The sequence below is a fragment of the Lontra canadensis genome, unplaced genomic scaffold, assembly GCF_010015895.1.
Source record: "Lontra canadensis isolate GAN:19392208 unplaced genomic scaffold, GSC_riverotter_1.0 scaffold33, whole genome shotgun sequence".
NCBI classification, from domain to species: Eukaryota; Metazoa; Chordata; class Mammalia; order Carnivora; family Mustelidae; genus Lontra; species Lontra canadensis.
The window spans coordinates 12,965,772-12,981,999 of record NW_022631027.1 but is presented as its reverse complement, the minus strand read 5'-3'; positions in this window follow the sequence as shown (position 1 = coordinate 12,981,999).

Below are 16,228 nucleotides of genomic sequence, written 5' to 3'. Positions count from 1 at the left end.
CTGTGAAGTCTTTTTTGTAAAAGCCCTAATCCCATGCATGTGTATTCCATCTTCAGGACCTAAGCACCTTCCAAAGCCCCAGCTCAGCTGGGTATTAGGACTTCAGCATATGAATTGGGGGTGGGGAGGACCAAAATAGGTCAGGACAGCTCTCCTAGAAGCTTGAAAACCAAACCACCTGATCTTTACTTAATAGAACTGTGATTGATCTTTACTTAATAGATCTTTACTTAATAGAACTTATCTGATCTTTACTTAATAGAACTGAAAGATTGTGTTCACATAAGATCCTGTGTGTGAATATTTAGTTCTTCCTAATATTGTCCCTCATTTTATTTTAATTAATTAATTAATTAATCAATCAATTTTATTTTCCTTGAATAAAATCAATATCCTCATCTGTCCAGGGTTTGATTTCAATGTGTGGTGCAATGAATCAGATAGGATTGCATCTCACCTTGAGTCCGTCTTTGTTCCCCCCAGGCGAGGAGGACTCCTCAAGCCTTTGTGGTCACTCCACTCTTCACGGGCAGTCCAGGGAACCCGATGGCAAGTCCAGCTTTTGGTCCTGTGTCACAGACCCCTGTCCATCAATGTGGCACAGTGAGGATTTTATGGGCTTGATTCCGGGTGCTGGCTACTTTTGGGTTTATGGTCTCACCTTTTGATGAGCTCCAGAAGTGATTTAAATGATTTATGGAAATCTCACCACTGTGGGTAAAAAATAGCAGAGAATCTGGTTTATTACTCTTTTCTCTATCTATTTTGTCTATTTTAAACTCAAATCAATTAAGGATTTGTGCAATGGGCACAGAACCCCTCTTTTATATGAGCCAGTGAGTTTTGTATTTCTGCTTGGCTGAAATACAAAACTGGATGCAATTTTTAAAAAAAGGATTTTATTTAAGGGTGCCTGGGTGGCTTAGTCGTTAAGTGTCTGCCATTGGCTCAGGTCATGATCCCAGTGTCCTGGGATAGAGCCCCACATCAGGCTCCCTGCTCCGAGGGAGGCCTCCTTCTCCTCCTCCCACTCTCCCTCCTTGTGTTCCTACTTTCACTATCTCAATCTCTGTCAAATAAATAAATAAAATCTTTTAAAAGAAAATCTTTAAAAGAAAGATTTTATTTATTTATTTGAGAGAGAGAGAAAGCATGCCCATGAAGGGGGGAGGGGCAGAGGGAATCTCAAGACCACTCTGTGCCCAGCATGGACCTGGACATGGGACCCAATGTGGGAGCCTGATGGCGGTCAGTCCCAGGCCCCTAAGATCATGACTTGAGCCAAAATCAAGAGTCAGACGCTCAACCAACTGAGCCACTCAGGTGCCCCTGGATGCAATTTTTAAACTGAAGCTATAACCTATTTGCGTCTATATGTGTATTTATGTGTCTGTGAGTGCGTAGTATTTCCTTTCCTTCATGGAATTACCAGATTAGAGAAGAGTGCTTTTGGGATTGATTTAGAGATAAGTAAGCCTTATATAATTTCTAGAATTCCCAGAAATGAAGGAAATTGATCCTTTAATAATTTCAATGTATGTATATACTAACTCAAATGGTTTAAAAATTCAAGTTCATATGATTTAGGTAAATTTTTGGCAAATGAGACTAGATTAGTCCTATTGCTTTAATAAAAACACCTATATTTTTGAGTTATTAGCATTAATTATAAGACAAGCATATGCTTTTTTCTAATTGGGTATGCTTTTCCTGGACTTGTACAAGTTTATTGATCAAATAAGCTAACATTACATCCGCTAGATGTTTAAGATTTTTAAAAATGCAAATTGCGTTTAACCAAATTGAATCATCATTCTGACAAACTTCATCTCAACAGTATTGAGGTTTGTAGTATGTCAGCTTGAAAATGATTTCCAAGATCTTTAGGTAACTTAAACTCTTGGACTGATGCTCAGTTGAAATAATGGATACTCATTAGATGCCTAGATCATTTCTAAATAGGATAAGATACTGAAACATTCATTGCAAAGCAAAATTTTTAGCTTATGTAATCTTCATGTACTTTTTTGCCTCTCATTTTTATATAATACAGAGAGGTCATATATTTGGATCTGTTAATGAATGTGTTGATTTTTGCAGCTTTGGAATGTGTATGGCTATGAAAATTTGTAAGATGGATATTCATAAGCTCTGTTGGCCTGCTAAAAATGCTAATGTATTACATTATCTAATGTCTTCATATTCTCTGTAAAATTGAAGTGACTGTAGGGTTTTTTTGTTTATATATTTTTATTTTTATTTTTTTGATCTGTGATTTTAATTATCTTAAGCCTTATCACATAATTTACAAATTTGTGCTGATGATATATCTCCTCTATTTTAACCCTTCTAACGAGTTGGCAAAAGGACCATTACCAATCATACATATATGGTATTTCCACAGATATTTTTATTTTTTAAAGATTTTCTTTATTTATGGCAAAGAGAGAGAGAGGGAACACAAGCATGAGGGGGCTGGAGAGAGAGAAGGAGGCTCCCCTCTGAGCAGAAAGCCCCAATATGGGGCTGATATGGGGCTCCATCCCGGGGCCCTGGGATCCCAGATGCTTAAGGACTGAGCTACCCAGGTGCCCAGGGACTGTGGTTTAAAGTCATAGTCAGGGGCGCCTGGGTGGCTCAGTGGGTTAAAGCCTCTGCCTTTGGCTCAGGTCATGATCCCAGGGTCCTGGGATGGAGCCCCACATCAGGCTCTCTGCTCAGCGGGGAGCCTGCTTCCCCCTCCCTCTCTGCCTGTCTGTCTGCCTACTTGTGATCTCTGCATGTCAAATAAACAAAATCTTAAAAAAAAAAAAAAAGTCATAGTCAGTGTATGTGAATGAGTCTCTACTCAGCAATAGGGACAGAGAGAAAAAAACTGTATGCAGGGCTTGCAGGATGAGTTTTGTTAAGCAAAATGAGAGTAGTTTTGTCCCAAGGTAATATGACTGTACCATTATGAGAAGGAAGGAAGTATAGGAAAAAATCTGAATGGATATATAAAGTTGTAGAAGGTTCTCAGAAAAGAAGTTTTATTTGTGGTGAAGGTGGATAAAGCTTTATTTACAAGATTACGAGGGGCTGCTGGGTGGCTCAGTAGATTGGGTGTCTCATTTCAGCTCAGGTCATGATTTTGAGCTCCTTATCAAACCCCACGTAGAGTGCCCTGTACCGGCTCCCTGATTTCAGGCAGTCCGCTTGTCCCTCTGCCGCTCCCCCTGCTTGGGCTCTCTCTCTCTCTCAAACAAATAAATAAAATACTAAAAAAAAAGATTATCTAAGTTTTAGAAATAAATACACTGATGTAAAACTAGAAACTGGTTTTCTCTCTGTTCAAATGATAGTCTTCTTGTATTATTTGCCTGATTTATTTAGTAAGAGATTGTCAGGGATTTTTCTTTTTCCTTTTTTAGATTTATTTATTTATTTATTTGAGAGAGAGAGAGAGAGAGAGAAAGAGAGAGAGAGAGAGAGAAAGAGAGAGGAGAGAGAGAGAGAACACAGAGGGAGAGGAAAAAGCAGGGATCCCGACATGGCGCTTGATTCCAGGACTCTGGGATCATGACCTAAGCTGAAGGCAGTTGCCTAACGACTGTGTCACCCAGGCACCCCGAGATTTTTCTTTACCTTCTTAATACTTTGTCTATATAACAAAGATTCTATATCTTATTAGAATTTTTTCCTGTGCTGTATGTTGATTTTATCATGTTCTTGGTTATTTAAGAGAACAAAGTCTTCCTACTTTTGAAAGTGCTAAGGTTTTTTATAATCATAACTATCTCCTATGTATATTTTTTAAATCTTTTATTGCCATTTTGGTTGGATAGGTAGTCAAGCATTTCCCGTAACCTATGATCGATCCTATTTTTTTAAAAAGATTTTATTTATTTATTTAACAGACAGAGATCACAAGTAGGCAGAGAGAAAGTGAGAGGAAGGGAAGCAGGCTCCCTGCTGAGCAGAGAGCCGGATGAGGGGCTCCATGCAGGGCTCCATGCAGGGCTCGATATGGGGCTCGATCCCAGGACCTTGGGACCCTGACCTGAGCCCAAGGCAGAGGCTTTAATCCACTGAGCCACCCAGGTGTCCCTGATTGATCCTATTTAAACAAATGTTAAAACCTCCTGATAACTTTTGATATTCTGCCTTCCAAAATCAAATCCTAAATGATATGATTTGCACCTAAAATGCATTTCCTGGGGCGCCTGGGTGGCTTAGTTGTTAAGCATCTGTCTTCAGCTCAGGTCATAATCCCAGGGTCCTGGAATCAAGCCCCGCATGGGGCTCCCTGCTCAGCGGGAAGCCTGCTTCCCCTTCTCCCTCTCTCCCTCCCCCTGCTCACATTCCCTTTCTCGCTGTCTTTCTCTGTCAAATAAACAAAAAATTAACAACAACAACAACAACAAAATGCATTTTCCAAAGGGCTTCTGAAAAAAATCACAAAGAATTTGTTCTTTTGTCTTATAAAAATAGAGGTTCTAGAAATACTTAGACTTACTTGATATGTTACTATTGATGAGTTGCATGGGAAGAGTTCTCAAATCAGAAGAAATGCTTAACCCTCCCTAGGCTATAATGGTAAATCCCTAGGTTATAGGTAAAATGTTATTAATATAAATATTTTAGAAATTGTATGTTTGGGGCTCCAGTCAGTAAAGCATGCAACTCTTGATATAGGAGTTGTAAGTTTGAGTCCCATGTTAGGTGTAGAGATTAATTAAAAATAAAATCTTTAAAAAATTGTATGCTATTTGGAAGTTCCTAGAGATTTGCCAATATCTCCATTGTCCATGGTATATGAATTATATCCTGTTTATCAGAGCCCATGGCTGCTTTGCTTGATATTTAGCAACTAATGTACAATGAATACAATAATAATTTCAGTCATTTTTTGCAACATTAAATTGGTCATAACTTTATTTCTTTAATATGGCTCTAGCATCTTCTAGTCCAAAAGTTTTAATCTGGGGATTCATATCATTTAGCTATGGAGTTTTATGAATATACAAATGTTCAGGATTTACTCCATTCTTTTTTTTTTTTTTTAAGGACTTACTACATTCCTACTGAATTTCTTTACTCGACAAATTTGATATATCCTTGGTATAATCTAACTATATACTTGGTATATCAATGGTATATTATGTCTCAGGATTATTACATGTTAAATCTGAAGAAAGTTTTTTCTCTATAAATATTTTCATTCATTTTCATAAAGTAAATGTAATATTCACTCCTTTTTTTTAAAGGTTATTTATTTATTTTTTTAAGTAATCTCTATATCCAACGTGGGGCTTGAACTCACAACCCTGAGATCAAGAGTCCTATGCTCTTCCAGCTGAGCAGCCAGGTGCCCCACACTCTCCTTGAAAACAAAATTAATCATGATGTTTATAGAGATTTTGTCTAAACCTTTTTTGGATTGACTTTATTTTGTTTTGCATGTCACAGAAACAGCCTTCTTTGCCAGTTTCATTATTCTTATAATGAACATATCCAATCTTTTCCTTCTGAAAACCATCAGTAATAAGTTAACTGTAGCTATTTTTAATCTTCTGTCATCTATCTGTGATGTGGGAAACAAAAGCAGAAGAAAAATTATTAAATTTCCTTACTATCTACAGCCCACTGACAAGCCCTTGAAACAGGCAGAGTGACTTTCCTCTTGGTACTCAACTGCCTTGATGCTGATACTTTGTTAAGGGCAAAAGGCAACCTTAGCCGGACCCCCAGGACCCTGTAAGTCTACTTTAATATATACAAATTCTTTGGGAAACTTCCTTTATCTCTACCCCCCAAGGTACATGTTGGGACACCTGGAGGCTCCCGTCATGATCCAGCCCTGCCTTAAGTTCCCTGCTCAGCAGGGAGCCTGCTTTTCCCTCTCCCAGACCCCTGTTTTTGGGTTCTCTTCCTCTCTCCCTCTCTGTCAAATAAATAAATAAATAAATAAATAAATAAATAAATAAAGTCTTTTAAAGAAAGATACATTTGATAATCCTCCTCCAAGTTATGACCCACTGATATACATCTGAAGGGTCTCATGGCTGAGGGTTTACTGAACAATAATAAATGACTTTTCCCAATAATAGCTAGCCCCCTCAGGATCCTGAAAACATTGTTTCCAAAATACCTGGGAGGCTTATGCTATCCTTAACCATCTCCCAACTGGAATGTATATAATGGGCCACTCATGACCCCAGTGCAGCTCTTTCTGCCCACAGGTCCTGTCCCTGTGCTTTAATAAGACCACCTTTTTGCCCTAAAGTTGTCTCAAGAATTCGCTCTTGGCATCAGCTTTGAACCCTAATGTCTTTCCTATAGCAATCTACAGATAGTTTTTTATTTTACCCTGATGCTTCCCAGGCAACAGGCCAGAGTGCATCACCAAAGATGGACAGTCTCAGAGCTCTGTGCCCAGATACTCTGGGGACAGACTTCTGATGGGGTTGCTTAAACTTGAGTCCATACCAGTGGGTTGAGCTCGGATTTCCAGAACTCCAGCTCAGAAGCAGGTGGGTTCCTGAGACTGTTAACCCAAGATGGAGTGGTATAAGAATTAATTATATGGGACTGAATAAACTAATGAAGGGTAATTGTGGGTTTTGTTTGGAATATTGTTGATATTAATGTTATATTTTCTGAGTATAAGGAACCCTTTTCTCTGTCCTCTTAAGCTCTCTATAACTCAAAATAATTTAGTATACCCAGCTCTTGTAAACAGAAGCATTTATCTTTTTCTCCCTACCTGACCCCTCCAAAATTTGAAAATTTATTGTGTATTCTTGTTTTCATGACAATATAGTACTTGCACAATTTCAGTAAGAGTTTGTCCTCTTCATTGATCAGACTTAATTGAAAACATTGGTTATGCAACCAAGGCCTTGTCTGGAATGTCCTGTTTGAGAATAATGCACATTTAGTCAGATATAACCACTTTTAAGGAACTATGGGTAATTTCATGACACTAACCCTTACAAAACGTGCTTAGGAAGACTAGACTGGTATCTGGCTTACAGGGTGAGTAATGAAGGTCACTTCCTTGCAGGCTTAGGAGCCTTAGGATATTTTAGGGAATCTGAGACATTACCCGAATTGGTGGCCTGGCTCAAGAGGCTTTTATTTATTTTTTTTTAAGATTTTTAAAAATTTTATTAATTTATTTTTGAGAGAGAGGAAGAGAGAGCACAGGAGTGGGGGAGGGGCAGAGGGCACTGAGCAGGGAGCCTGATGTGGGACTCCATCCCGGGACCCCGGGGTTAACGACCTGAACTGAAGGCAGATGTTTAACCGACTGAGCCACCCAGGCGCCCCTCTTTGTGATTTTCTTTGATTAGAAGGAGAAAGATTGTAGAGAGAAATTTTTCGTTAGTGGAAAACTATAGCACACTCTCCCAACTGTAATCCCAAGTAGCTGTAGTTGGAGTTATCAGACTCTAGCCCTGTTCATTGTCTTGACACTACTGGCACACTTTCTAAACTGCATGTGATTGACAGATTTGCAGACTGTCTTCTCTGGTGGAGAGTTAAATGAATCCTCCCTGCTCGTGGAAGAACCCTTTTGGGTACCTACCTGCGATTTGGACTGGATAGATCCTGTTGGCTTGCACAGAGATCATGAACCCTCCCCAACGGCTCAGTTCTTCCAGATTCCTTCACTATTTGGCTACGACTCTCTAAACAAAGTTTCCGAAATTTTCTGCCTCCTGCCTGACTCCGTGTACTCAAGAACTAAAACCTGACTGCCCATAGCCCATTTTTGTGCTGCAAAGGCCTTTCCCTTCAGGATCCCAAGAAGCCCTATGGGTGGGCTGAAGCCCAAGTGGCTTCATTTAAACCTTGGAGGGCTCAAGGACTTATACGCGTAACAGACCAAGCAGGATTTTTCCCTGGACGAGCCACTGTCTGGGCCAATAAGGAAGCTTGGCAAGATACTGAGTTACACCCGCCCTTACGTAAGAGGTAAGCAAAACCGTGGACAACATGATCAAGATTATGAACACCTTAGCTTCAGGGAACTCAGTAAGTGGTGCTCCACCAGCTTCATGGAACCCACTGAACTGGTCTACCCTTGGGTCCGGCTCCTGAGGCTATTTCCTTTAGTACAGATTTTCACCTTGTTTCCCTTTTTCATTCCAGGCATTCCTCTTTAAAAGATATCTGATGTCCAGGACTTTAAAACAACTGATCCTTTCCATGACCTCTACACCGATGGCTCAAGTGATTTTACAGAAACATTACCAAATAGAGATTTTTAAGAGATTATTTCTTGGATCCTACTTGGCCTCGCTTAGGAATTTCTTCACACTTCTGAGTTGTTGAGCAAAAACTGATATTCATTCATCTCAAACAAGAGACTGAGTAGGTTGAACTTTACTGGAGACTTGTGCCCTTGGAGAACAGCAAGCGTTAAGACCGTCCCTCCTCCCCCAACACCGATCTTTTGTGTTCCAGGAGAGGGCTCATGGCAAAGAAATACCCTTTTCCATGTGACTTGGATAAGACTCAGAGTCCACACTTTCTCATGATCCCCATAAGACTTGAGTGTAACTCTATTTATCTGTGACAAGGCCGAATTCCCATCTTTCCCTTTTTTTCCCACAAACTTGCTGAGAAAGCCAAACTAGGTCTTCCTATGTCTTGTTCTTTGTCTCATGATTGATTGGCTGAGATTTGAATTGCTTACCCCTGCAAGCAGCTATGCTGGTGAATTTCAGGTGTCACCCGGACTGGGCTGAAATGCTCAGAGAGCTGGTAAAGCATTTCTCGGTCTGTGAGGGCGTTTCTAGAAAAGATTAGTGTTTGAATTGGTGAACTGAGCAAAACAGGGGTGCGCTGGCTTGGTGGGAGTCACCTAATTCTTTGAGGGCACCATAGAACAAAAAGGAGAAAGGAGGGAATTAGCTCTCTGCTTGAGTTGAGAGATCCATCTCCTTCAGTCCTCTGACCTCACAGCTCCTCATTCTCACAAGCTTTTAGACTCAGGTCGGCTTTTACATCATCTCCATGGTTCTGAGGTCTTTGGACTCAGACTGAGTTAGATCGCCAGCTTCCCTGGTTCTTCAGATGCAGATGGCAGACTGTGGGTCTTCTTGGCTTCTGTAACTGTGTGAGCCAATTCCTTTTTTTTTTTTTTTAAGATTTTATTTATTTATTTGACAGAGAGAGTGCCAGAGAGCATAAACAGGGGGAGCAGCAGAGGGAGAAGGAGAAGCAGGCTCCCCACTGAGCAAGGAGCCCGGCTCAGGGTTCTATCCCAGGACCTGAGCTGAAGGACGATGCTTACTGACTGAGCCACCCAAGTGATCCAAGTGTGAGCAAATTCCTCTAATTAACCTCCTCTTTTTTTTTTTTAAGATTTTATTTATTTATTTGACAGACAGAGATCACAAGTAGGCAGAGAGGCAGGCAGAGAGGCAGGCAGAGAGAGAGAGAGTAAGGGAAGCAGGCGCCCTGCTGAGCAGAGAGCCCGATGCGGGGCTCGATCCCAGGACCCTGGGATCATGACCTGAGCCGCAGGCAGCAGCTTTAACCCACTGAGCCACCCAGGCGCCCCTAATTAACCTCCTCTTATCCTCTTCTTTCTTTCTCTCTCTCTCTCTCTTTTTCTCTCTCTATGTGCTATTGGTTCTGTTTTTCTGGAGAGCCTCCACTGGTATACTAGCTACTCATAGGGAAATAAAATATCCTGTTTGGCTACCTGAGACTTTCCCTGCTTGCAAAACCAGTTTAACCGTAAATCGCTCCATCTACAACTTGTTTACTCTTCTTTAGGAAACTCTAAGGCAGGGGCGCCTGGGTGGCTCAGGTGGTTAAGAATCCTTGCGTAGAACTGCCTGAGGGTCCCCTATGGTGTGGAACCGCAGAAGGCCTCTAGTTGGCGGAGTAGCTCCAGCTGGTACCCAGCGAGAGAGTGGGGACTTCAGGCCTTCAGCTGCTAGGAACTGAATTGTGCCAACAAAGTGATAGTCTTGGAAAAGTTCCTCAAGCCCCAGATGAGAACTGCAATCTCACTGACACCCTGACACCACCCTGGAGGCCAACCAGAGATCCCAACCACATCATGTCGGACTTCTGACCTACAGAATTGTGAGTGAAGAAATGTGTGTTGTTTTAAGTTGCTACATTTGTGGTAATTTATTACATAGCAATGGAAAACAAATACAACCTTTTAAAAACCATTCTTTGTCTTCATTGATCTACACCTCTTTTCCTTTCTCTGTGGTTAGTACCTCTATGCTACGGTCCCTCCCCTTTCTGCACCCTCAGAAACGTCTTAATCTACTGATTGCTCATGTTGTTACTCTTCTATGGTTCATTCCTCTCAACGTTTAAATATGCTCAAATCTCTCCTGTAAAAGCAAAAACAAAAACCTTCATTTGACCTCATCCTATACCGATCTCTTCTTCTTTTTTTTTTAATACTTTATTTTATTTATTTGAGAGACTGAGAGAGCACAAGCCGATGGGGGTGTGGGGAGGCTTACCAACCCGATCTCATAGTGGGGCTTTTAACCAAACATACTACCAAAATTGTTCTCAGACAGATCACCAGTGACCTCAATTTTGTTAAATTCCGTAAATGCTGATCACACCTGATCTCACTCTCTTTGTTTTTCCCCTTGTGTGAGGGGCAGAGTTAGGTCTCAAGCAGGGGCCCAGAAACTGTCCACTGAGTCACTTCCAGACCATGGCCTTGCCTGAGGTCCTTCAGCCCGCCAGGCAGTTGGAAAACCACCTCATGGAACTCGAGCTGCCAAGCTGGGCTGACACAGCCTGAATCAGGCCGGTTCTGGATTTGCATGTCCATTGGCCTTTCTCCTCTACAAGTCTCTTCTGCCGAGATCCCCTCCTTTCTGAGCCCCCCAGGCAGCTCAGTGTGGGCGTACAGGGGGAACAGAGGTGGGATGGACACAAGAGATTATCAGTCTAAACCTGCCAATTAGCCAATATGAGCCACTCCTCATCTGCTGCTATTTGAATTAACCTGAAATCAAATTAGAAATCCACTCTCCTTAGTCACCCTGGCCACATTACAAGGGCTCAACGGCCACATGTAGCTAGTGGCTCTCATATTGGACAGCACGGTCTAGGGCAGGCCCATCCCTGCTGAGAGTTCTACAGCACAGCACTGGGCTAGAATTCCTGATCAAAATTCAACGGGCAGGGACTGGAGTCTGAGAAGGGTACCATTTGGGCCCTGCCCCACTGCCTGCAGAAACAAGCCATTTTTTTTTTTTTTTTTTTTTAAAGCATGGAGCCCCATGTGGGGCTTGAACTCATGACACTGAGCTCAAGATCAGCTGAAATCAAGAGTTGGACGCTCAAACCATGAGCTGCCCAGGTGCCTCCAGACACAAGTCATCTTAAAGGAGGTTTCCACAGGTGAGGCCCTGGGGCCAGACTAGCTCTACGTACATTCCACTGGGTGAGGCACAGAGCTTGAGAGGTCAGGCTGAATCTCCATCTGTTGTAGCTCTTCACCATCCTGCTTATGCGTGGGCTGGGACAAGCCACAGACACCCCTTCTCCTCTGCTGAATGGTCCTTTACCCATGCTCTCCTGGTTTCCACAACACCACTCTCTTATCTTTCCCCTTATTTCTCTGATGATTCCTTTGCTCCTTCTCATCGCCTCTAGGGGGGGCTCTCTTTCACCCACCTGCTCCACATCTTAGGATAGCTCAGATGTTTAGGGGTTTTGCACTCCCTTGGGACTGCAAGCTCGGCAGACAGCTACATACCTCACACACACATTTGTGCCTGCACCCTGCCCCTGCACACACACACACACACCCTTGCAGCCTTGTATCTCCCTAGGACTTAGACTTACAGTCCCATGGAGAAAAATGGAAATAGAGCCCATGGACGATCGCTGAAATGTTCTCAAAATGCTGCTCCCCTCTAATGGCAGAGGTTCTTCTCAACTCTTACTGAGTCAAGTTCATTAAACTAGTTCCTCAACTTTTAGGAAGAGTCTGTTCCTAGGGCCCTCCTAAGACCACGAAGGCAGAGAGCTGTTGGGCCTCTCCTACCATCACATTAGGTAAGTCCTGATATTTCTGAACCTCCTCTCTAGTGGAGACCAGGGAAGAGCTTCTCAGATGATCCCAAAGAAGGACCAGTCCTGTTCTCCCCAAATCATTTTGGACTGATGCTCTTGGTAAAATAAAATAAAAAGGAACTGCCAGAAAATGTGATGGAAATCCATCTGATTAGGGGCACCTGGTGGCTCAGTTGGTTGTCAGACTCTTGATTTCAGCTCAGGTCTCCATCTCCGGGTCGTGAGATTGAGCCCTGTGTTGGACTCCACACTCAGTGCAGAGATGGCTTGTCCCTCTCCCTCCTTGAATACACACTTTGCCTCTCTCTCAAATAAATAAATAAATAAATAAATAAAATCTTTAAAAAAAGTCAATCTGATCAGGCAGTTTCAGACTGCTATGAAATCTTCTAAGTATCTGTACTCAATTTTTGTATTTCTTTACTTGTAGACCTGTAATATACAGTTTATTTCCCTACAGTATAGTTTATGGAGCATTTTGAGTAGTCCTGGTCTCTGGAGAGAAGGAAGGCCAAGGGACAAATGTTGTCTGCCATTTTTTTAAAATTCATTTTTTTATTGTGTTATATTAGGCACCATACAGTACATCATTAGTTTTTGATGTAGTGTTCAATGATTCATTATTTGCATATAACTCCCAGTGCTCATTACAACACATGCCCTCCTTAGTACCCATCACTGGGCTACCCCATCCCCTGCTCCGAAACTTTCAGATTGTTTCCTGGAGTCCAATCTCTCATGGTTCATCTCCCCCTCTGAATTCCCCCTCTTCAGTTTTCCCTTCCTTTCCCTAATGTCGTGCATGCTATTCCTTATGTTCCAGATATGAGTGAAACCATACGAAAATTGTCTTTCTCTGCCTGACTTACTTCACTCAGCATAATCCCCTCCAGTTCTATACATGTCAATGCAAATGGTGGGTATTCATCCTTTCTGATGGCTGAGTAATATTCCATTGTATGTATGAAACACATCTTCTTCTTCTTTTTTTTTTTTAAGATATTTATTTGACAGACAGAGATCACAAGTAGGCAGAGAGGCAGGCAGAGAGAGAGGAAGGGAAGCAGGCTCCCTGCCGAGCAGAGAGCCCAACGTGGGGCTCGATCCCAGGACCCTGGGATCATGACCTGAGCCGAAGGCAGAGGCTTTAACCCACTGAGCCACCCAGGCGTCCCGAACCACATCTTCTTTATCCATTCATCTGTTGAAAGACATCTTGGCTCCATCTTGGCTACTGTGGACATAGCTGCTATGAACACTGGGGTACATGTGCCCCTTCTTTTCATTATAACTGTATCTTTGTGGTAAATACCCAGTGTTGTCTGCCATCTTGAACTATATCCTGGTTACTGTTTTCCAGGATTTATTTTTTCTTCCAGCTTTTGGTGAGCTGGGAAGATGATTACCATCTTTCCTTCGTTTGAACTCTCGGCTCTCTGTGTGTGCCAAGCTTTCTACTTTCCAAATTATTTTTTGATCATAAGCATTGCTCAAGGTCTCCACCCTTTAGTTGATTGCTCCTTGGTAATGTTAACATCTCCATTAGAGAGTATGAGAGGTATTTTGCAGGGAGTTAAACTGAATTGTCAGCTTTTTTTTTTTTATAATAGCAGTGCTTGCTAGACGTTAGGGTCAAACACAAGTTTGAACATAACTTGTGAATTTCATTTCACTTTAGAGATAATATTACTGTATACTTGATCTGAGGGATCATCCTTCAGAGCAAGACTCAGTTGAGGGAGGACAGAAATAGTCACCTAAGCAGATAACAGATGCAGGGCTGGTGGACACTGGATCCCTACATCACCCTTTTCATTGACTCTCCAAATGTTCTCTTTCCTTTCCCAATTTTCTCCAAGTCTTTATCGTATACATCAGCTTAGCCTCTAGAGCTTCTCTTTTTGCCACGCTCTGGATTTTAAATCATAATGACATGAGATCCCCAATTCAGAAGAAATGACGAGGAGGGAAATGTCTGGAGAAGCCAAGCCATATTCACAATTGTTTTCTTTTACATATGAATCTCTGGGTCATGAGTGTGAAAGTAATGCTAGACCTGAAGCTTCTTCACTTTTACTATTCAAAAACACCAACTTTGACTAGAAACTAGAACACTCAAGAGGGATTTGTGATCATTTTGAGGAGAAAACAAATCAACAAAACCCCTTCAAATACATCCAGGATCTTTTTCTTTTTTTCCAATACCAAACAAACGGATGGTATCCAAATTCTCCCTGTACAACTTGTTTGAAGAGGTTTAAAATGCCAGTTTTAAGAATGCTGCCAGGAAAGAAAGGACCAGGGTTATGGATCTCTCTCCTTAATAATAAATTATCATATTTTATGTATGGTCACATCTCATATTTAAAAAAAATTTCTGTAGACACTTGTGCCCTGAAAGTCTCTGAGTTTAGTAGGAGAGGCTTTAATCAAAATTGGCTGAGAATGAAACAGGACATGATTGAATTACCTTGTCAACTAAAGGGAAAAGATTAGACTTGTAAGAGTCATCAAGATGCTGAGACATTTTAGAGTCTAGAGAAAACAGAACTTGCCTTTTAACCTCTCCAGCTTCCAACACTTTGCAATGAGGAAATGTCTCCCATGACTGTACTTGATTTCCTATAATTATAGGAAATAATTTGAAGGCAGTGGGAATCTCATCTTCCTGACCCAAACTGGCTACATAGAAATACCTCACCTCTTAATACTATAGTAGACATTGTTATCCAAAGAGGCTTTCCGCAAAGGTGTTCCTTGTTTCTCCCATACTATTACTAAAGTGATATTAAAATCTCTTTACTGGTTGAAAAAGAAAAAAACTTCAATTTTCTCATGAATTAAAATGTCAACCTATCTATTGTTAAAATAGATAGTATTTAATTTTGGATTTGGGGCCTAGGTTTCATTTTTTTCCCCAGCCTTATTCTGATATAATTTTTAAAAATTTTATTTATTCGTTTGACAGAGAAACAGTGAGATAGGGAACACAAGCAGGGAGAGTGGGAGAGGGAGAAGCAGGCTCCCCACTGAGCAGGGAGCCCAATGTGGGCCTGGACCCCAGGAGCCTGGGATCATGACCTGAGCCAAAGGCAGACATTTAACAACTGAGCCCCCTCAGCAGCCCCTATTCTGATATAATTGACATATAACATTGTATAAGCTTAGGGTGGACAATGTAATGCTTTGCTATACATCTATATTGAGGAATGATTATCACAATAAGGGATTTCTTTTCTACAAAGATGCACTAATGAAAGTACTGCTAAAGAGAGGACACAATTGCAGAAATTACCATGACATCATGAACGTAAACGTGAAGATTTTGTAATTTCAGAGCTTTCATAATTGGCCCTCTTACCGAGTGACGTGCTAAAAGAGTCATCTCATTTCCTTTAAAATCAGTTAACTCCTTTCCAGGGGTCCTGTCACCAATCACAACGGGGAAGTCTGATCGGGAGTGTTTGGAAAGGCTTATGTAAAAGAGGGATAAGGCAGAGCCGAAATTACTATGCTCACTATTGATCCAAAAAGTTCCCATCTTATCATTTATATTAAACTTACTATAAAGTTAGATTTATTATGTACTTTAAGGAAAGCATATATATACACCCTGATTTCGGCAAGCGAAGGTCCGAGTTAGGATAATAGATGTGGTTTCTCCTGCCAGAAAGAACGGCTCAGACTTTTCGCAGCGCTGACCAGGTGAGTCCGGCGGTGAACTGAGCACACACTGCCCTCTGGTGGCGAGAACTTGCCCAGCCTCCAGGGCAGCCTTCAGCAGTCCGCCACAGTGACATGCGCACTCCTGCATCGTGTACACTATTCCTGGCTCTTTTTTTTTTTTTTTTTTTTTTAAGATTTTATTCATTTATTTGACTCCGGGAGAGAGAGATCACAAGTAGGCAGAGAGGCAGGCAGAAAGAGAGGAGGAAGCAGGCTCCCTGCTGAGCAAAGAGCCCGATATGGGGCTCGATACCGAGACCCTGGGATCATGACCTGAGCGGAAGGCAGAGAGGCTTTAACTCACTGAGCCACCCAGGTGCCCCCTATTCCTGGCTCTTATGTGAGCTTGCAGAATGGATTTCGGAAGCCCTTCTTTTTACAGTGAAACGTAAGTTTAAGAATCTGGCAAAAAAAAAAAAAAAAAAAAAAAAAATTAAAAAGA